At 57.1% G+C, this 19204-nt stretch overlaps 1 protein-coding gene across 1 annotated transcript in view; it reads left to right on the top strand.

Annotated features, from left to right (window-relative positions):
* TWIST2 (twist family bHLH transcription factor 2) overlaps positions 1-18888 on the top strand; it is a 50421-nt gene extending 31533 nt beyond the window's left edge. The window contains exon 2 of the mRNA XM_060624324.3: positions 18473-18888. The gene's annotated coding sequence lies outside the window, so the exon portion shown is untranslated. The remainder of the gene's footprint in view (positions 1-18472) is intronic.
* Positions 18889-19204: the final 316 nt, after the last annotated feature.

Here is a 19204-nt window from a genome sequence, read left to right as displayed (position 1 = left end):
CACCACGGGTGCCCAGGTGTGAGTGCCAGGAGCATCCTGGGCCTCGGGCTGGTTACTTACCAGGCTGGAGGGGTGTGGTTCCCTCACACGTGCCCCCCAGCAGGGCAGGGGTGGGATGAGCAGTGCCCTTCCCCCGACCCGCGCATGGAGACCGGAGACAGACAAGGCCGGTGCAGTATCACCTTTCTCACAGACGCAGGCCGACTCCCCCACGGTGCCGGCGGAACTGGACCAAGGTGGGCCCCCCTCGTGGTCCACCGGGTGGGGAACCTGCTGGAAGGGTGCACGGGGAACGCCTGGTCCCTGCAGCCAGCTCCAGCTCCTGGCAGAGGGTTCCAGACCCTGCGCTGAATACACTCCGTTTTCTCTTCCCAAATCAGTCATTGGCCACTTCTCCAGCTTCTCTGGGGCAGGGGAGGAGGCAGGGGGAGGCCAGGGTTTCATCGACTGAGCTTTCTCTCTGTGGGAGGAGACGTGGCAGTGAAGGACACACATGAAGACATGTTTCCCGGAGAAGCTGGGAGCAGGTTGGGGCCAGTCCAGCCCGCGGGAGCCTCCCCAGCCTCCTGGCCCGTCAGTTCTCAGGTCTGTCCCAAACAGTGCAGATGGCACGGGGGCCGGGACACCGTGGGGCTGCCGCCTCCCTCTCGGGGTCCCCTGTAGCGCTCGGGCCATCTCAGGGCGTGCTGCGGGGCTGGAGGGTCCCCCACTCCTCCCGACCTTCTCCCTCCCAGGGCCCACGCGGCACCCCGCCGAGGCCCTGGTTCACCCAGTTTTATTGGGTCCCGGCGAAGAGGTGGACAATGAAAAACTGGCCTCTCAGGGGTTTGTTGTGCACAGTTGACGAGGGGAGAGTGTTCTGTTTGTGACTCTGCCCGTCACGGCTGTCTGGTGTTCTGTCTGCCGCACCAGCCCACGGCCCCGCGGAGCGTGCGGAGGTCTGGGCACCCTCCCTGCCCGGGGCCTGGGGGTTGGTATCTGTCAAGCAGGTGAGGTTCTGTCTGAGAATTGGGAGTAAGGGCGAGAATTCCCCCTCGAGATCTCCAGGAATCCTGCAAAACCTCCTCGTAACGGCTCTGCACCACCCTGGGGGGATGAAGGGGCTTTTGGAATATGTTAGGATCATTTTGGAAAGGCAGCCAAGGTGGTTTTTACATTCTTAGAGTATGCTGGTAATCTTAGCTCGCAATCATATCGCTAATGAGTTTCCCACTAAGACGTGAAATGTGTTCTAAAGAGCAACAGAAAGGCGCCCATGTTTTACGCCTGCCAAGACCCTCTTCTGGGGTCTGAGTCCCCAGCCGCTAGTGAAACATTAGCCCCTGCGCCCCTGTAAATATCCAAGGTCACAGCTTTGCTTAGTGTCAATTATGTCTTTGACTCCACAATTAATACCTAAGCCTCAAGCTAAACTATACCGGAGGGAAAATGGTTTCTGTCCACATCCTTTTGGTTCACTGAAACATTTCCATTTCTGCTTCTTTGGTCCACAGCACAAGGTGCGCGGAAGAACTCAGATTTCTCCCCAGAGGGTGCCGTAGGGTCACCGGTGCAGCAAAGATGAGCCCAGTGTACATGGCAACCCCATCATCCAGCCCCGAGTTCACCTTGCTCCAATCCCTCATCCAGCCCCGAGTTCACCTTGCTCAACATTTGGGAAAGCAATCCTCTAGAATGCTTCCTGGAGCCGCTAGGTTGTTGCATGTGTGCGGTGCTCTTGGCCGCCATCTTGGTGTGTGACTGTATGACGCTTATGAGCTGAACGGGGCAAGCGGGTCCAGAGGGAAGGCAGGGAGGCGTGCGGCAGTGGAGGGGTTGTGTGTTGGGTCAGTGGGAGCTCTGTCTTCAGCACGGATTCCCAGCAGCAAGAGAAGCTGCTCCACGAGGGAGCCTCCGAGTGACCTCCCGTTGCCAAACCTTCCTATCGTGGTGGAAGTGTAGTTTCCGAAAGAGAGCCGGGAAGGAGAGGGAGAAATGTCGTGTCCAGGCAGCCCCGGAAGACGGAACTTGGAGTAGATGGATTCACCACACCCAAGAAGGTGCTTGAACGATGCCCAGCGATCCTGGGGACAGATGCCAAGAAGACTCCGTGAAAGGCCAGTCCACTGAGGCACCTTGGAGCTTTCTTCCAAGGGCAGCACAGGAGCCTCCCCGGAAGTCTGGTGCCATTAGACGCAACATGGCAGCTCACTGCACCATGGCGGGCCTCCCGGAGCCACGGGTCCCAGTGGAACTTTCACGCCAAGGACACCGTGCCGCGGTCCTGGGGACCAGGTGGCCCATCACTCAGGGGAGGGGGAGGAGAGTGAGGAGGCACTTTCCAGTAATAACCCGCCTTCCCTCAGTGCCCCACCTCTCCCCAACCAAACAAGGACGGAGGCTAGCGACTAGGACCCCACCGGCACCAACTTCAGGTCGAATTCGTATCACCGTATTCATCTCGGTGTTGTGCCCTTCTGTTGATCTTAATGAGTACTTTTTTTAAAAGTTAAGTCCTTTCACTGGTTGATTTAGCATCTTGCTCTCTGCACCCTCTCCCTACCCTACGTCCCCAGCCATTATTTCTGCTACCTGTGAATTTTCAGAAGTCTGATCCCAACATTTGGTAGAGATTAGTGAAATTTAATTATCAGACAGCTTCTCGAGGGAAATTATTTTGTGTTTTGGACAAGCCTTTATTAAAAAACCTTGCTTTGGCCTTTGAGGCGCACTCAGTGGCTGTCTCCCTCATGCTCCTCAGGACCCCTGCAGCTGGGCAAGGCCATGTGACTAGTTCCAGCCAATGAGCTTTGGGAGCAAGGGACAATAGCATTTCCAGGCTGAAGTGTGGAAGAACCAGTGTGCGACTCCAGTCTCCCCGCCGCTGCCCCAAGGGGCCAGAAGGCGTGTGTCCCAAACGACGCATCTACAAGATGGCAAGGACCCCGCCAACTTGGGTCCTGGGAGGCTGTGTGGAGAGGAGCCCCCGCTGACCCGAACAAGCAAGAACGGACAAGACGCAAATGACCACCGTGTTACCCCAGTGAGTTGTGGGGGTCTGTTTGTCGTCGCAGCAAAGCCTCGCTTGCCCTGACGGAAACACCCTGAGAAAAGAGGGCAGATGATCTGGCGTCGCTCATGGGTCTCCCTTGTGTTGCCGCAGGGCCCTGGACGGGTACGCCCTGCTCTGTAAAATGGACGTGTGCTTAGAAAACTTATCTAAAGTGAGTCGCTCCACGTTCATTTTTAGAGAAGCCCGGTTTCTAAAGGCACTTTTCCCTGGAGCTTTTGATAAATCATAAAACTTTGCAAAGGGTGTAACCATGGCGTCATTTATGTGTTTACTAAACGTGGGTCTCGGTATACCAGATTTCCTTGAAATAACTCATAGTCGATGTTGAAAATGTTTCATCGTTTTGCACTGCCCCTAAGCGTTATCTGACTTCTGATCTTTGGCTCAGGGTGTATTGGCTTGTCTTCGAGGCCCTTGCCTCCGTTTTGGGTTTTGTTGGGACTTCCTTGTGTCTACTGACTTTTCTTCCCGTGCACTTTATTTTAAAGTGGATTCACCCTGAATTCTTCAAGACTCGGCAGAACATCTGCATCACATCTATTTATTGACAAAACTCCATTAAAGAGGATCTAGAAGGGAAAGCGGGTTTCTGGATTTAGGATTGAAAGTGGAAGTCCCAATCCCCTTGTAAACACTGCCATCGACACTGGGGGTCTTTCTTGGCAAAAGACGTTATTATGGGATGTTAAGCTGGAATTCAAATGGTAGTTAAATGCATGAACAATGTGGAAGGGGGGGTCTGCACTTAAGCAGCAGGCCTGGATTTAGCCGAAAAATACCCCAGCAAGTATCTGGACATGTAGCTACTCAGCTCTGAGAATAATTGCCAGGGGGCTGCTCTGTTGTCTTTCAAATATAAGAGGTCGCTTCTGGCTTCCAAACTCGGGAATATTGTTGCAATCCATGAAAAAAGACACAGGGAAATTTGGGAACATACACAGCTATACAGGCACCCGTGCACCTGTGAGCCCCCCCCAGTGACTGCTCAGGCTGATGATGCTTCCAGAAAGGAAGACACCAGAAGTGTTCTTTGACACGTGGGTGATGAAAAATGTTCTTTTAATTGGGGCACTGGTTGGCTCAGTCGGTTGAGAGGCTGACTTCCCGCCAGGTCATGATCTCACGGTTTGTGGGTTCGAGCCCCACGTCGGGCTCTGTGCTGACAGCTCAGGGCCTGGAGCCTGCTTCAGATTCTGTGTCTCCCTCTCTCTCTGCCTCTTCCCCAACTCACACTCTGTCTCTCTGTCTCTCCCTGTCTCTCTCTCTCTCTCTCTCAAAAATAAATAAACATTAACAAAATTTAAAAAAAAAGAAAAATGTTCTTTTAAGAAGAGGGATTCCAGTGCCTTCCTTGGGTACCTCCTGGCTACCTGCTCCCTGGCGCTATGGCAGGTCCAGGGTGCAGAGAGGCTCCTTATCCGTCGGCTCCCAAATCCTGGCCATCCTGAAGGTGCCGTATTCAGCAGAGGGTCATGGGGGCAAACAGAAGCCAGGCGGCAGGACCAGCCAGGTGTGGCGGAAGCGTCATTCCACACCCTCAGCACACGCTGGCTCCTGTGCGACGGACCAGTTTGAAACAGCATGGGTGTGTGACCTCTGCCCCCCCACGGGGACACCAGTAAGGACTGTAGCAAACTTGGGACGAAGGTGACCCTTAGGGAAGAATGGCGGGGGGGTGCATGTGTTTATATGCGACGTGTGCACATGTGATGTGTGTCTGGAGCGTGTATGTGCGTACGTACGGTACGTGATAGTGTGACAGACACGCGCGCGCGCACACACACACACATCTACTCTAGAAGTGCACCAGTTGCACAAATAGCGAATATATCTAAACATCAAAGGCCCTAAAGTCACTGCCAACCAGCTGTGCTCTGTCCATCCCTGTGTTTCCCGAGTCTAAGCAGAGCCAGCCACACTGCACACGATAGATATTTTTTCTATCGTTTCAAAGAAAATTCTGTCTATATTTGTGCCATAAATCAGGCTGCCTGATTTATTTGCCTGCAGTGTCCAGACACCCCAGACCCAGATGAAGTCAGTGCGTGCGACACGGAGTAGGATCTTGTCCCTCACACCCCTCCACCCTCATTTGTAACCGCCCCGCACCTGAGTGCCCTCCGTGCGGGTCTCTTAACGCTCCGCGAGCACCTGCCACGCGCCCGCTGGCCACTCACCTGGGGCACAGGCGGACCCAGCCCGCTTTATAAGTGAGACACCAATTGGAAGGGAGACATGGCCAGGCTGTGCACTCACAGACGCTGGTCACGGGTCTTTGCGGGACGTGACAACATCTGGTCTGGGTCACAGCCGCTGCAGCGGGACGGGAGCCCTCGAGAGCCAGGCAAAAGTCAGGGCTCCCTCATCATGACATCCCGGGAATGCTTTTGTTTATTTTCAAACGCTTTGCTCCCACAGTCCCCGTGGGGGAGGGGTCAGGAGCCAGCCAGGGATCTCACGAAACCTGTCAAATTGAAGGAACCCGTTCTGTGTACCGCACAATCAAGGAAATGGTGTCTCCCTTAGGATTTTTTTTTTCACTATTTTTAAAAATGTTTTTATTTCTTTTGAGAGAGAGAGACAGAGAGACAGAGTGCGAGCGGGTGAGGAGCAGAGAGAGCGAGACAGAATCCGAAGCAGGCTCCAGGCTCCGAGCTGTCAGCACAGAGCCCGATGCGGGGCTCGAACTCATGAACCACGAGGTCATGACCTGAGCCAAAGTCAGACGATCAACCGACTGAGCCCCCCCAGGCACCCCGATTTTTTTTCAGAAATGTGCATGCACAGTCATCTCTCATTTTTTTCTTATTGAAAAGTATTTTGAAAAAAAAAGTCCATAGATTTGAGTATGGGAAATTTCAACCCAGGGATAGTGAATGTTGAAAAACTTGAGCGATAAAGACCATGTTCCTGTATCTCTGGCCCTGGCCCTGTCTGTGTCGGATCAGCACCAGGACATGTGACTCCTTTTCAGACGCTACGACACCCACCCACCACAGAAGGGGACAGTGCTGCTTCCCTGTGGGCCGATACGGGTCTGTGCACATCCACCCATACTCCCAGATCCTTCAGGATCCCACGCAGACAAGGGAAGCCCGTGGACTGGCGGACCGTGAAGTTAGAAGCGTTAAGTCTCAGAAATAAAACGTTGGGAATCACAGCTCTTTGTCTGAGAGAGTCTGACGGACGTCGTTTTCGGGAGAGAATACCAAACACAGCTTCCAGGGGCGATGCCAAGGTCAAATGCTTCAAGATGGGCAGGGCGACCCTGACTGTGTCCGCAGGGCTGGGGCCCCTTCTTAGCCAACAGTGGAGCATCTCTGTGTCCCCCCACGGGCCCTGGAGGTCCTGGCTGGTGCTGAGCCAGGGCACTGATGCGGGCATCTTCACAGACCTAACTCGGGGTTTGCAGGGTTCACGTCGGGGCCGTACCCTCTTCTCTGCGCCACCTGGATCTCAGCCTGGACTCTGTCTCCCTGTCTGCTGTCCCTGTGGCATGCGGGCTCCCAGGTGTGAGGTCCGCTGCAGGGTGAGAGAGAGGTGGATACTGGAGAGTGACCCCTTCACTCCGCAAGAAGGAGGTGAGGTCGTGAAAAGGGCGCGGAGGCCCCGAGATAAGAAAAAGTGGAAGTTCAGGGGCCAGGGGTCACGCTCCGCTGGCTGATGGTACCGTCACTCTGGGAGCCAGGGGGTCAAGGGTGTGCACGTTTTCCAGGCGGAATGGCCGGTCCAGCAAACCCTGCCGTTCTTGGGTCCCCGCTGCCTCTCTCCCTCTCCAGTCTGTCCCTAGAGAGACCTGAGTGCTTGCAAGATGTCCGTCTGAATTCGCAGCCACTGAGCACGGGAAACGTATGGGACGTGTGTGAGAGAGGTCGTGCAGCTGCAATGGGACACTGAGGTCTGTTTGTGGACCATTTATCCTTTCTTCTTCCGTGTGTCCGTGAAGTTGGACGGTTTATCCAGTCTCAGCTCTCGTTGGCTGCTAACCCGGGCGCGTTCTGTCTCACTCGTGGAACCGTCCCGCGGCAGCCACGCGCCCCCTCCCTCGAGACCCCAGAGCCTTGGCTCCAGCGAGCTGCCGCGAGGCCACCTCCAGGATGGCCGGTCCTCCTGCGGCCTCAGCACGCAGCCCCCGCAGCCCCGTGGCCCGTGCCACCCCGCCTGCATCTGTAGACGCGCTGACTTCAGCCGAACTGGACAGAGTCTTCGACGCTTGAGTGTGTGCTCGTTGGTTTCTAAATATGATGTGTTTCCACGCAGAGGCCAGTTTTATTCGCGTGGTGCTGGAGGTTGAGGATGTGACATAGGCTGAAAGTAACTGAGTCCAGAGCTTGGGGAGCAACAGGTTCTGTGCCTGTTGCTCAGGGGGTGTGTGAGCCAAGGCCACGTCCGTGCTTCTGAAAACTGGGACGTCGCGGCGCCTGGAAACGCGCACTTCGCACCAGACCCCGTGTGCTCTTGGCATTTCAAGACGCATCCCACACCTCCAGCGTCTGCTGAAACCAGGGAGCCCAGAGCTGTGAGGGCTGATGACTGGAGCATAGTAGGGCTCTTCCCATTAACAAGTAGGGACTTAGCATTCTTCCGAACATGCACGAGCGTGTGCATGATATTTCTAAAGTAGCATGTTTTCTCTGGGTCATTAATAAAAAAAGAGGAGTGTTCAGGGGCGTCTGGGTGGCTCAGTCGGTTAAGAGGCCGACTTTGGCTCGAGTCATGATCTCCTGGTTCGTGAGTTCAAGCCCTGTGTCGGGCTCTGTGCTGACAGCTCGGAGCCTGGAGCCTGCTTCGGATCCTGTGTCTCCCTCTCTCTCAGCCCCTCCCCAGCTCATGCTCTGTCTCTGCCTCTCTCTCAAAAATAAATACAAAGTATTTTTAAAAAGAGCGTCCAAGAAAATAGGTCGAGAAAATAGATTTATTTCTGTCAGCAGTTTTGCATTTTGAAAATTGCGTCTTTTTCTGAGATTGATCTTGGGAAGTGAATGCTGGTGGCCCTTGCCAGGGGGTGCACATGGGCAGAGCCGACTCACTGCCGGGAGTGGCTGCACACCCCCGTTGCCCACTGCTCGAGGAAGTAGCCTGAGAGATGTTCTCTCGCACTGAGGCGAGGTGGCACCCAGAGCCCGGGGCTCTGGGTTCAATTCCCAGGTCTTGGTTCCTTCGCCGTGCGGCCAGCGTGGCTTGGTGCGGGCTGCCTCCGTTCGCAGAGGTCCTCAAGACCGTCCCTCGGAGCCCTCCCTACCCCCTGACCCGCAGCACCGGTGGGCGCTCTGCTGGGCCTGGTGACCTCTGCCTGCCCGATGCGGGGACCGCCCCCCCCCCGCCTCGTTCTCCTCCCTCCAGCAGGGGGCGCCACACGTGGCCTCTTGCGGCCTCACCTCCCCGCCCCCTCTCCGGCATCCAGGTCTGTCGAGGACAGGAAGCACAGAGCCCCGGGTTTGGGTTCGAATCCAGAGGAAGGCAAGCAGCCGTTCCCTTTCCCTTCAAAAGGCAGGGGGACGATGGCCTCGCTCAGAGTGCGTGTGAAGTCCCTTCTAGGGTCCGAGCTGGGCATCCTGCCGAGTGAACCCCCCCTCCAGCTCATTGCCAGCTGCTCTGCTCTTGCTGGCTCCCCCCAAGGCTCCTTCCCTCCTCTTCCCTCTTCGGTTCCGGGTCACCACCCCTCCTGTCGCTTCACACACGTGCCCCACCCGAAGCCCGCTGTCGGTGGGTGGGTGGGGGGGTCTCACCTCCTTGAGCCTCGGTCCTCGAGGCCCACCCCACAGTTACCCCTGCAAAGCCGGCCCGGTCATGCCAGTGCTCCCTGCGCTTCTCACGGACCCCCGTTGCCCACCCTGGGCCCCTCCCCAGAGTCACGGCTCACCGTTGCCCCCCAAGCCCCCTTAGCTAGCCCACCCACCAGACCAGAGGTTTAACTGTTGCTTCTCTGTGCCTTTATTATGCGCCTTTTCATACCTTTACTCTAACTCTTACTATATTTTGCTCTAACCATTTACGTTTGTAGCAAAATAGTTGTAGATCCCACGTGCTTTTATTGTGCCTTTGTTAGAACGTTTAGCACATACTTGTTATAAGAACGTGTTCTGCTGTCTGTCCCCAAGTGAACTGGCTTAGGACAGGGACCGAGCTGTCCTCAGCCTTAGCCGGTCGGCCAGCAGAGGGCCTGACATCGGCGGACCTTCGGTGAATTTCCTCTTGAGCCACCGCTGCTGTCACGGGGAGGGGTGTGTCCTCACATACTCCTTGGTCAAGTGTGCAAAGACATTTACTAAGTCAGCGTTCGCGGGTCTGGACCCACGTGACCGGTGTTGTGGGACGGAGGACCGTGGGATGGCGATTCCTGCCTCGGGCCTCGGGCCTTCGCTGACCTGAGTTCTGGTGACGACGCTGCACCTGCCCGGTGGCTTGGTGCAAGTCCCCTCCCCCGCCACGGGCCCCATCTCGTCTCTGGGGTGACGTCCCTGGATGGGTCATCGCGACAGGCACTTCCTGCGCCTGAAATGGGGCCCCGCAGGGTGATTTTTTTTACACCGCCTTCTTCGGCTGATGGGTTTTATTTGTCGGCAAGGTTGGTGCCATCTGGAGAAATCACGGTTCGCCGCTCCAGGTAGTTCCTGGGTTTGGGGGCCCCGTGTCCCGGAAGGAGGCCGCACCCTCCTGTCACCTAGTGACTCAGGCCTGCTGTCCCTCACCACCTCTGAGCTTGGGGCTTCGCTCTGCAGTGTCCCGTGACTCATGGAGGACGAGTGGGGAGGCCTCCCTCAGAGGAAGGCGGACGGGGTAAATCCTGAGAGTGAACACTGGGCCTCCTGCGCCAGCCCCCTCGGATCCGAGAGCGCTGGCCAGGAGAGCCGGGGGCCGCGTCCCTCCGGGGCCCAGAGCCTGGGAGGCACCTCGCAGAGGAGACATCTGCGAGCGGAGGCAAACTTGCTTTTTCCCCCAGGTCGCTCTCAGGCCAGCCCCTTGGCAGGCGAGCCACTCCAGACACAGTCGGCCTGAATCCCCGAAGCCAAGCCCCAAGGAGAGAGACACAGGGACCGAGAGACAGCCCTGCTTCCAAGTTGGCGGGAGCTTCTCGCTCCCCTGAAGGAGCAAGGCCAACAGTTCGGCCGCCAGCCACCAGGGAGCTGTGGACGGTGGGAATCGTGGACGGTGGGGAGCCGTGGAAGATGAGCCCCCGCATCATAAATACAGTCACCGCAGACGGGGTTCCTCTTTCTCAGGCACAAGGCAGGCCGGGGGTCAGACTCCCGAGTCCCAGAGCTGAGGGGAGAGGGGCACGGTGTCTTCTCACCCGCCTTCCCCCTGCCCCCAGGCCCCAGGCCCCAGGCCCTGAGCGTAGGCCCTGGCATCTGGAAGCATGGGGCTTGCCGCGGAAGCAGAGAGGCAGGGGACACAGGGACACCAGCCTGCGCCGGCCTCCCGGCAGCCTTCCCAGCGGTCTTACTGCCACCTGGACGCACAGGGCCACCGGTCCCGGGAATCCGGGAGGTCCCGCCAGGGCCGCGCCGAGCACAGCGCCTCGGCCACTTCTCCGCCCCGGCAGCAGAAGCCTAGCAGCCCGCCGGTGTCCTGGGAGCCTTGTGGGTGCCAGGGGGCACCCCACCTGCCCACCCACCCATTCCTGGGAAAGCAGACCGTCCAGAGGGGAATGGAGGCCCTGCCCAGCACAGAAGCTCCAGGGTCTGGACTCTGGCCTGCGTTGGAGAGCGCCATGGCCTAGGAGAACCCCGTGGCCGTGGCCTCTGTTTAACTCCTAGAAAAAGGGCCCCAGGAACAGCAGAGAGGGACCAGAGCGTCCTGCCTGTCAGAGCCACTGCTGGACCCAGGGATGGGACACAGGCCCCCCTGTACGGGGCAGGGACGCTGGGGGTGGGGGGACACAGCTCGGGGAGTGGGGTAGCTGGGGCACGGGCAGCCAGAGGAGCCTGGTAAAAATCCTACAAGTCCGATGGCTTCTTGACTTGCGTTTGTCTCAGTGACGACAGTTAGCCTTTGTCTGTCTTCTCCTGCCTCCACCAGCATCCCACAGAGTGTTCCCTGTGTCCCGAGATACCCCTTAGGAAACCCAGTCGTAGGCGATAGAGTCCGAGCCCCCCGGAGGACCAGCGGTAATTCCTGCCCTGTCACTTAGACGTGGGTCCTTCCGCACTTGCTGGTGCGGGGCGGGGGCATGTTCTGTCGTTTGCCTCTAACCTTCTGCCCCTCCAGGACAGGTGCACAGGGGTTGGCAGGCAGGGGAGGGGGCCTGAGCCCCCCTTTGCCCCCCTGGGGGCCCCCGCGTGCTGCCCTCACCCCACCCAGCACCCAGCAAGGGCAGCTGGGTCTCCGCCCTTCTGGTCAGCCAGGTGAGGCTGGCAGGGGTTGGCCGCTTGCCTGCCGGGGACCGTCCTGCCTGCGGCCTGACTGGGGCTGCCCGCACATCCGACCTGGAAGGAGGTTGCACACCGTCTCCTCTGAAGGCAAATTGTTTTATTCCTCTGTCTCTGGACAAGTCGCAGAGATAGCCCCTGGGGCAAGGCGGCTCCGGGAGAGCGAGCGTTGTGGCGGCCACTCACTGGCAACGGCCCAGGCTGGCCGGGCTGGCGGGCCGGGGGGCGGGGCAGAGCCAGCCTACACCCAGAGCCAAGGCTGTCTTCAGAGCCCTCACCAGGAAGGAAGGAGCTCCCCGTGAGCTGGGCAGTGTGACCTTCTCAGAGCCTCCAGGGCCTGTCACTGGCACCCCTAGGGTGACCGATGGCGGGAGGCCTAGGCCGGCTGCCCTGCCGTGTCCGCTTTGTGTCGCACCCGCCCGCCTGTGCGTGGGGCAGAACTGCAGCCGGCGGGCACAGCCTCGGGGCCTGGCTGCCTGCGAGGGGGACGGCCCCCCCAGGGGCATCAGGATGCCCAGCCTCGTCTCTAACCTGCCGTGTCTCTGGCAAGTCACGGCGTGTCCAGGCTGCGGCTGACCTTGCTGACCAGGGACTGAACGACGCGGACTGAGCATGCTCTCCTGTTCCCAATTCTCAAGAAGCGTCTCAGACGAGCTGGGGACTGGGGACGTGCCAGGGTGCAGAGGTGGACTCCCGGGTTCAAGGCCAGGCCTGCCCCTGAATTCCTCACGAGCTCTGGTTTGATGCAGGTGCCGCTGGCCGGCAGCCACCATCGGAGTGGCAGGAACTTTGAAGGCGTGAGAGTGATTCTAGTGGACCCGGCACTTTGTACCTGCACAAGCCTTGCACGGGGGGGCTGTTTGATCTCTTCACCGTGGCCTCTTTGGACAGGGGTTTACTGAGCATTTACTTCGTGCCAGGTGTTGGTCTAGACCGTGGAGACCCAGCTGGGGAAGGAGCAGCATCCTGACCTCTCAAGGTGACAAGAGAGTCGGGCACAAGCCAGGCGAGGCCCCAGGCCTTTTGTCTGCTGTGGCTCCTTGGACCCCCGTAGCACCGAGGTGGCAGGCCTGGCCTGACCCTCGGCGGGAGGGGTTGAAGCTCAGAGAGGCGAGGCCGCTTTCCTAAGGCTGGACTGCCCATGGATGGCAGCACTGGGATTTGGCACAAGGCTGTATTCTTGGTTCCTGTCTTACCGGGAGCTTCCAGAATGCTCATGACATTTTGACTACAGGTCTGGTGTCTACTGAGCTACTCATTCACGGCCCCGTCTTGTGCCGGGCTTCAGTGTTAACCGGCCAGCATTCCTGGAGTAAACCCTGCTTGGTTATGTGGAAGGGGTTCTTCACCTACATAACGGGACTTGGCTTGCTGATGTCTTATTCAGAGGCACGGGTGGCATGACCTGGCCTTTGGCTCTGATGCCGTTTGGACGGGGGCCCAAGTTGTGTCGCGTTGGCATTTTGTGGGGGAGGCCGTGCATGGGGCAGGGGAAGGGGGGAAGGGGGCACATGGAATCCCTCTCTACCTGTGTCATGATTCTGCCGTGCACCTAAAACTGCTCTAAAAAATAACCTTCAGAAAAGTAAATAATAAAAATAAACAAAATGGGAAGTGTTTCCTCGTCTTTAAATTCTGGAACAGCTCAAGTAATACAGATGGGAATGACCTGGTCACAGAAGGTTCTATTTAATGCTCTTGTAAAAGAATCTGGCCCCGGGTTCTTTGTAGGGCAGATACGGATCTTGGGTAGCCTGGTCACCTTATCTTACAAATGTTGATACATTGAGATTTCCTGCCTTTTCTTGAGTGAGGTTGGTAAGCAGAGTGGCAAATCGGAGGGTGTGGTGGTTATGAATGAATGGGGCTGTCTGGTGTGCGGTCCTGTGGCCTTGGCCGGGCGGGAGCTCGGGCTGGCTGGGGACCCACAGATGTGGCCTCTGCTTTACCTTTGACCTCTGAGGCTTTCCTCCCCCAGTTCCTATTTGCCTGCTCATTTTGCGGTGGGACGATTGTCGCATTATTTGCTGCTGTACTTGCGGAGGCTACAGAAGCCCTAATGACTCTTCATCTGGGTGGAAAGACCTTTTCAAGTAGTATTTGCCCAGAAGTGGCTCCTGGAGGGGGGGGGGGTGCATTTTCTGAGCCGTATATGCCTCAACATGTTCCTTCTGCTCCCCGATGTGGTCCATGGACCCCTTTCTGCAGGAACACGTGACATCCTGGGATTGGCTGTCAGCGGGTGGCCTTCGTTGGGTGCTTTTTTGTTTCTTTTTCTGTCTGGAAGCCTGTAGGAGGCTTTCTGTACTCAGAATCCAGAACTTTCCTTGTGATGTGGCATGCTTACCCGTGTTGTCAGCTCTTCTTTCCAGAACTCTGTGTCTCTTTAATCTGGGACCGTCAGTCTTCCTTGAGCCTGGGGACGTCTTCCCCCATATCTCTTTTGTGGCCGCCTCTCCTCCCTCCTTCCACATTCCTTGTCTTTTGCTCAGATGCTGGAGACCTCCATGAGTCAGTCTCTGATTTATTGATCATTTTTTATCAGGTCTGTTTTGCTAGTTTGCTTCCATTACTTGAGAAATACTCCACTTCCAGACGTTTTGCGATTTCCAAGAGCCCTTTTCTTACTTCCTGGTTGCTCCTTCTCTCTGAAAGCAGAGCAGCCTTACTTTCTCCATGCAGACTCCCCGTGGCTTCTCTCCAAATGGTAAATTCCACCGTCCGGAAAGTTTGATCTGCATGCTCTGGGCCACTTGTGAGGCGCTTGGCTTGCTAATCTTCCCACCGTGGTCCCCAGTTGCCCGATGTGAGGCATCACATGGTTTCCACTCGTATTTATGGCGTGTCTGATTGGTGTTAGTAAGTGGGTTCTATGCCCCCAGCCAACCCCGGGGAGCCATGTTCAAATGGTCAGGAGGCTGTGTCCAGGCTTGGCGAGGGCACGGGGGGGCCCCAGCTGAACAACGGTGCTCGATGAGTGCCCAAGCAGGGGGACTGGCCCATGTGGGATGGGCAAGACCCTCCAGGGAGGTGGCAGCTGTCAGCTCCACCGCTGGGTTCATTACTGTCCATCTGCATAGGGCACGTCCCCCCAATCCCGGTGTTCTGGAGCCCAGGAGCTGGGGGTCTTTGTTTTTGGCATAGTGACTGGGAGGGGACAAACAACAAGGGGCAGCAAGTGCGGACTGGCCGGTGGTGGCTCCTTCGAGTGAGCTGGGCAATGTCAGGGTCTGAGGGAGGCAGACTCCTCCCCTTTTCAGGCCGAAGGGGGCGACGAGGGCCTGGGTGAGGCTCGGGGCATCTGCTCCACGCTCTGCAAGGTGGCCATGCTCCGGGGTTTCTGTGCGCAGTTCCTGCCTTCCTGAGACTCACATTCAACCTCTCCCCCGCATCTCCACTGGCAAAATCTCAGGGGCGTGTGTGTGTGTGTGTGTGTGTTTGCGTGTGCTGTACTGATTAGAGATCACACATCTGTGCCCATTTCCCTTCCACCCTTACTCCCTACCCTGCCTTTTGTTGGCAGTGTCCCACAAAGTTCAAGGCACTTTGTCCCTTCCCTTTCTGGCTGCACAGTCTGCCTTGTACTTTCTTTAAAAAGTTGCCACTGTCTACCGTGTGTTCTAGTTGCTTACAAACAGGTTTCTTCTCCCCTGTTATATTTCTCTGTTTCATTTCTGGGCTTTTTAAATAACTACTAGCATTTCTGGCGCATGATAGAAGCTCCATACAGGTTAAGAAGATGGATGATGGATGGATGGATGGATGGATGGGTGGATAAATGAGTGGGTGGGTGGAGGGAAGGAAGGGTGGGAGGGTAGACATGTGGATGGTAGGTGGATGGACAGATGGATGGATGGATGGTAAGTGGGTGGATAGATGGATGGGTGGGTGGGTGGGTGGATAGATGAGTGGGTGGATGGAAGGAAGGAAGGGTGGGGGGGTAGATATGTGGATGGTAGGTGGGTGGATGGATAGGTGGGTGGATGGACGGATGGATGGATGGGTGGATGGTAGGTGGATGGACAGATGGATGGATGGATGGTAAGTGGGTGGATAGACGGATGGATGGATGGTGGGTGGGTGGATAGATGAGTGGGTTGATGGAAGGAAGGAAGGGTGGGAGGGTAGATATGTGGATGGTAGGTGGATGGACAGACGGATGGATGGATGGTAAGTGGGTGGATAGACGGATGGATGGATGGTGGGTGGGTGGATAGATGAGTGGGTTGATGGAAGGAAGGAAGGGTGGGAGGGTAGATATGTGGATGGTAGGTGGATGGACAGATGGATGGATGGATGGTAAGTGGGTGGATAGACGGATGGATGGATGGGTGGGTGGGTGGAGGGAAGGAAGGGTGAGGGGTAGATATGTGGATGGTAGGTGGATGGACAGATGGATGGATGGGTGGTAAGTGGGTGGATAGATGGATGGATGGGTGGGTGGGTGGATAGATGAGTGGGTGGGTGGAGGGAAGGAAGGGTGGGGGGTAGATATGTGGTTGGTAGGTGGGTAGATGGATGAATGCCTGGCTGGGTGGGTGGGCAGATAAGCGGATGGATGGAAGGAAGAAAGGGTGGGGAGGGGGGTAGATATGTGAAAGGTGGGTGGATGGACAGATGGATGGTGGGTACATGGCTGGATGGATGGCCTTTTAATAAAATCTTCCCCCTGAAGCCCCTGCCTCACCTTTTGGAGGATTTTTATTGGTGTTTCACTCCCTGGGTTAGGTCCTGGAATTAATAGTCAACTAAGACCCTTTACTGCGTATTCATGCCCAAGGGTCTGGTGTGGCAGAGAGGAGCAAAGTCACCCTCTCAGTGTAGTCGCTGCCCCGCCGCTCTGCCCGTCACCACCCCCCCACCCCTCTCTGCAAGGCAGACAGATGTGGGGAGTGAACTACGGACAGGGCACACGCATATGGTTTCAGGTGGCTGTTACACGCGGGAGGCAGTCCTGGGCCCCACATGTTTTACATTTGTTGCTGAGAACGCTGCCCATGTCAGCAGACATGGTTGGGGTCAGGGTGACATCAGGGGGGCCAGGCCCACAGGGTCTCGGTCAAGAAGACGAATGAACCTGCTCATTTCTGCCTGAGCCCTGGGCCCCGCGGGTACACGAAGCAGCCCTGAAACTCACCACTACTGGGGGACGGCCTCTGTCATTTTTGGCTTTTCACGGATGATACTGTATTTCCCCTTGGAGGGTTGGTGCGGCTCATATATCAAAAACTGTTGTAATTATTTCCTCCCTCTGAGGAAGGCTTCCATTTACCTTTCTCTAGCTGCCCCCCTTATTAATTATCTAATTACAACCACATTCTCCAAGAGAGAGCAGCCTTTGACTTTCTGCCCAGGACCACTTAGAAAGGCGTACATATTTGGAGTGCTCTGGGCTCGAAAGAAAAGAAGTGTGTGTGTGTGTGTGTGTGTGTGTGTGTGTGCATGTTTTCACACACATGAGTTTCTTTCAGGGAAAATGTGTCTTAAACTTCTTAGCCCTTTGTCTTGGCCCAGCGGGGCTTTCTAGAATTCTCCAGGGATCTGGGGGAAGGGAGTTGGGGGTGCAGGGAGAGGGGGAAGCTTCCTGCTTACAACTGCTCAGTAGTATGAGGGACACACACTCACACTCACGTGCACACCCACAACACACTGTGGAAGTTGTCACCCATCACCGGATCAAAGATCCTGCTGTGTTTTTGTACCCTTACACATCACGGTCCCAGGACCTGGGGTGCCTGTTCTTGACTTCTTATCCTGGAGGGAAGTTCCTACAGGGACCCTCCTCTCAGCCTTCTCCTTGGTAAAGCCATTCCTGACTGCTCCCCACCCCCAGCCCCTGCCGGCCTCATTGCAAACCTCATCCTTCTGTCTCAGCACTTGGGTCCAGCAGCCCCCCCACCCCACCCCCGGCCACAGCGCATCGGGGGCAGGGGAAAGGCCTGCCTCAAGCATCGTTTTGCCCCCAGGACCAGGTGGCCCCAGCACATAGACGACTCTGATGAATGGACTTGCCTCCTTTGGTTATGAAGTTGATCTGGTTATTTCTTTGTTCTCCAGATGAGGAGGTGCGTGCTGTGCGTACCGGGCCCTGGGGTAGGCGGTGAAGATCACGGGGAGCCGGAGTGCCCACCAGCCAGTCTAAAGAATCCCTAACAAAGTTCAGGGGCTCCTGGGAAGGATGACATAGGTCGGGATTGGTTGCAAGCTGCCAAGCGTTCTGTGGGACGGGGGTCCTGCGGGACGAGGCCATCAGCAGCCCTCGGCCCCAGAACAGCCGGCGCCGGGCTGGAAGCGGCCCTGGCCGCGAGCTGCCCCCTGGAGCGAGGTGTGGGGCCCAGCCGTCCTCGCCCTTGGCACCTGCAGCACCTTTGCAGCAGGCCGACAGGCCCTGAGCAGACGCCCGTGCCCAGCAGCAGGACCCCCGTCTTCCTGGGCTTCCCACTACCGTGACCGGTGACCGTGGCTCACAGCGGCCACGTCTGTCTACGGTCTGGAGATCACACCCCGCCTGAGCTTCTTTCTGGGAAGCACGTCCTCCCGAGCGGGACTCGTGGGCGCGGTCCGGGGACCCCACCGCTGGGTCCCTTGCGCGCGCTCCCTCTCACTGCCTCTCCATCGGGTCTCTGTCCTAACCCCGCCACGTTCCAGGCGACGAGGCCCCCTGGGTGAGCCCACCTTCCTCACAGGAAGGCCGCGGCGGTTCTGGGAGAGCGCGGCCCCTCGTCCGTGGGCTGGGCTCCTGACCTGGCGCCTCGCCGGCCGGTCCCACGGTCAGGCAGGGGGGCTGGGAGGGGGCGCTCTGGGTGGCCCCTGGACACACTCTTTCAACAGGACGCTGTGCACGTCACACGCACGCTCCGGCAGACCCTTACACGCGCTTGCGGGCCCTCAGAGACGGGACGGTTGTGTGCCCTGATCACGGTGGGGGGCGCCGGGATCCACGCGTGATGAGAGGGCCTAGGACCGCACACACACATCACAGACACACACACGCACACGCACACCTGCGTGCAGTGAGGGCTCACGCTCCCTCTCCCTTGTCTTCCAGGCTGTCCTGCGGGGCCGAGGCCCAAGTGGAATCGGGGCACCTCCACGTCTGTCACTTCTGACACCTGTGCAACCTCAAGGGGCCCAGCTCTGCCCCCGGCACAGCGTCCAGACACGGGGACAGCAGCGGCTTGGATAGAGGACCCCGGGCCGCACACCTCCTCCCCCGAGACGGTCCCTGCTGGTGACATGGTCATTATCGTCCTTGCCACTGTTTGGATTTTCCTTCTGGGTTTTTTTTTGGGTTTTTTTTTTTGGCGGGGAGGGGGGATTTGTTCTTTCTGAAAATCTCTACATTCAGGAACATATTTACGAGGATTTAAATTTTGGATTTGTATTTCCCTTTAAGTGCCTTTTTAATGTATATTTTTTTAATAAAACAGAAATGCATTCCTGTACAACTCTGTTTAAACTGGACCAAGGCTCTCAAAGAACCTCGCATGCCCCCCCCCCGCCCCCCCACCCCAGCCTCTGCATGATCGTTCCAAGCAAGCCTGGACTCCTTCTCACCCCTCGCCTCTCTCTCTCTCTCTCTCTTGTGATTTGCTCAGCTAACCATTTTTTAAAATATTTTCTGTTTCAGTGTATATGTTGCTTATTTGTTTTATTTATTGAGATGTTTTTAACAAGCTCGGTGACTGCAACGTGGCTGTGTACCCTGCCCCCTCCCAGGAATAATAAAGATGTCCCTGCAGCCCGGCCTTCCCTCTCCTCTTCTGTACTTTGCAGCAAG

Source organism: Panthera onca, chromosome C1, assembly GCF_046562875.1.
Source record: "Panthera onca isolate mPanOnc1 chromosome C1, mPanOnc1 haplotype 2, whole genome shotgun sequence".
NCBI lineage: Eukaryota > Metazoa > Chordata > Mammalia > Carnivora > Felidae > Panthera > Panthera onca.
Note: the sequence above shows the minus strand (reverse complement) of the source record. Positions and strands in the feature narration are given on the sequence as shown.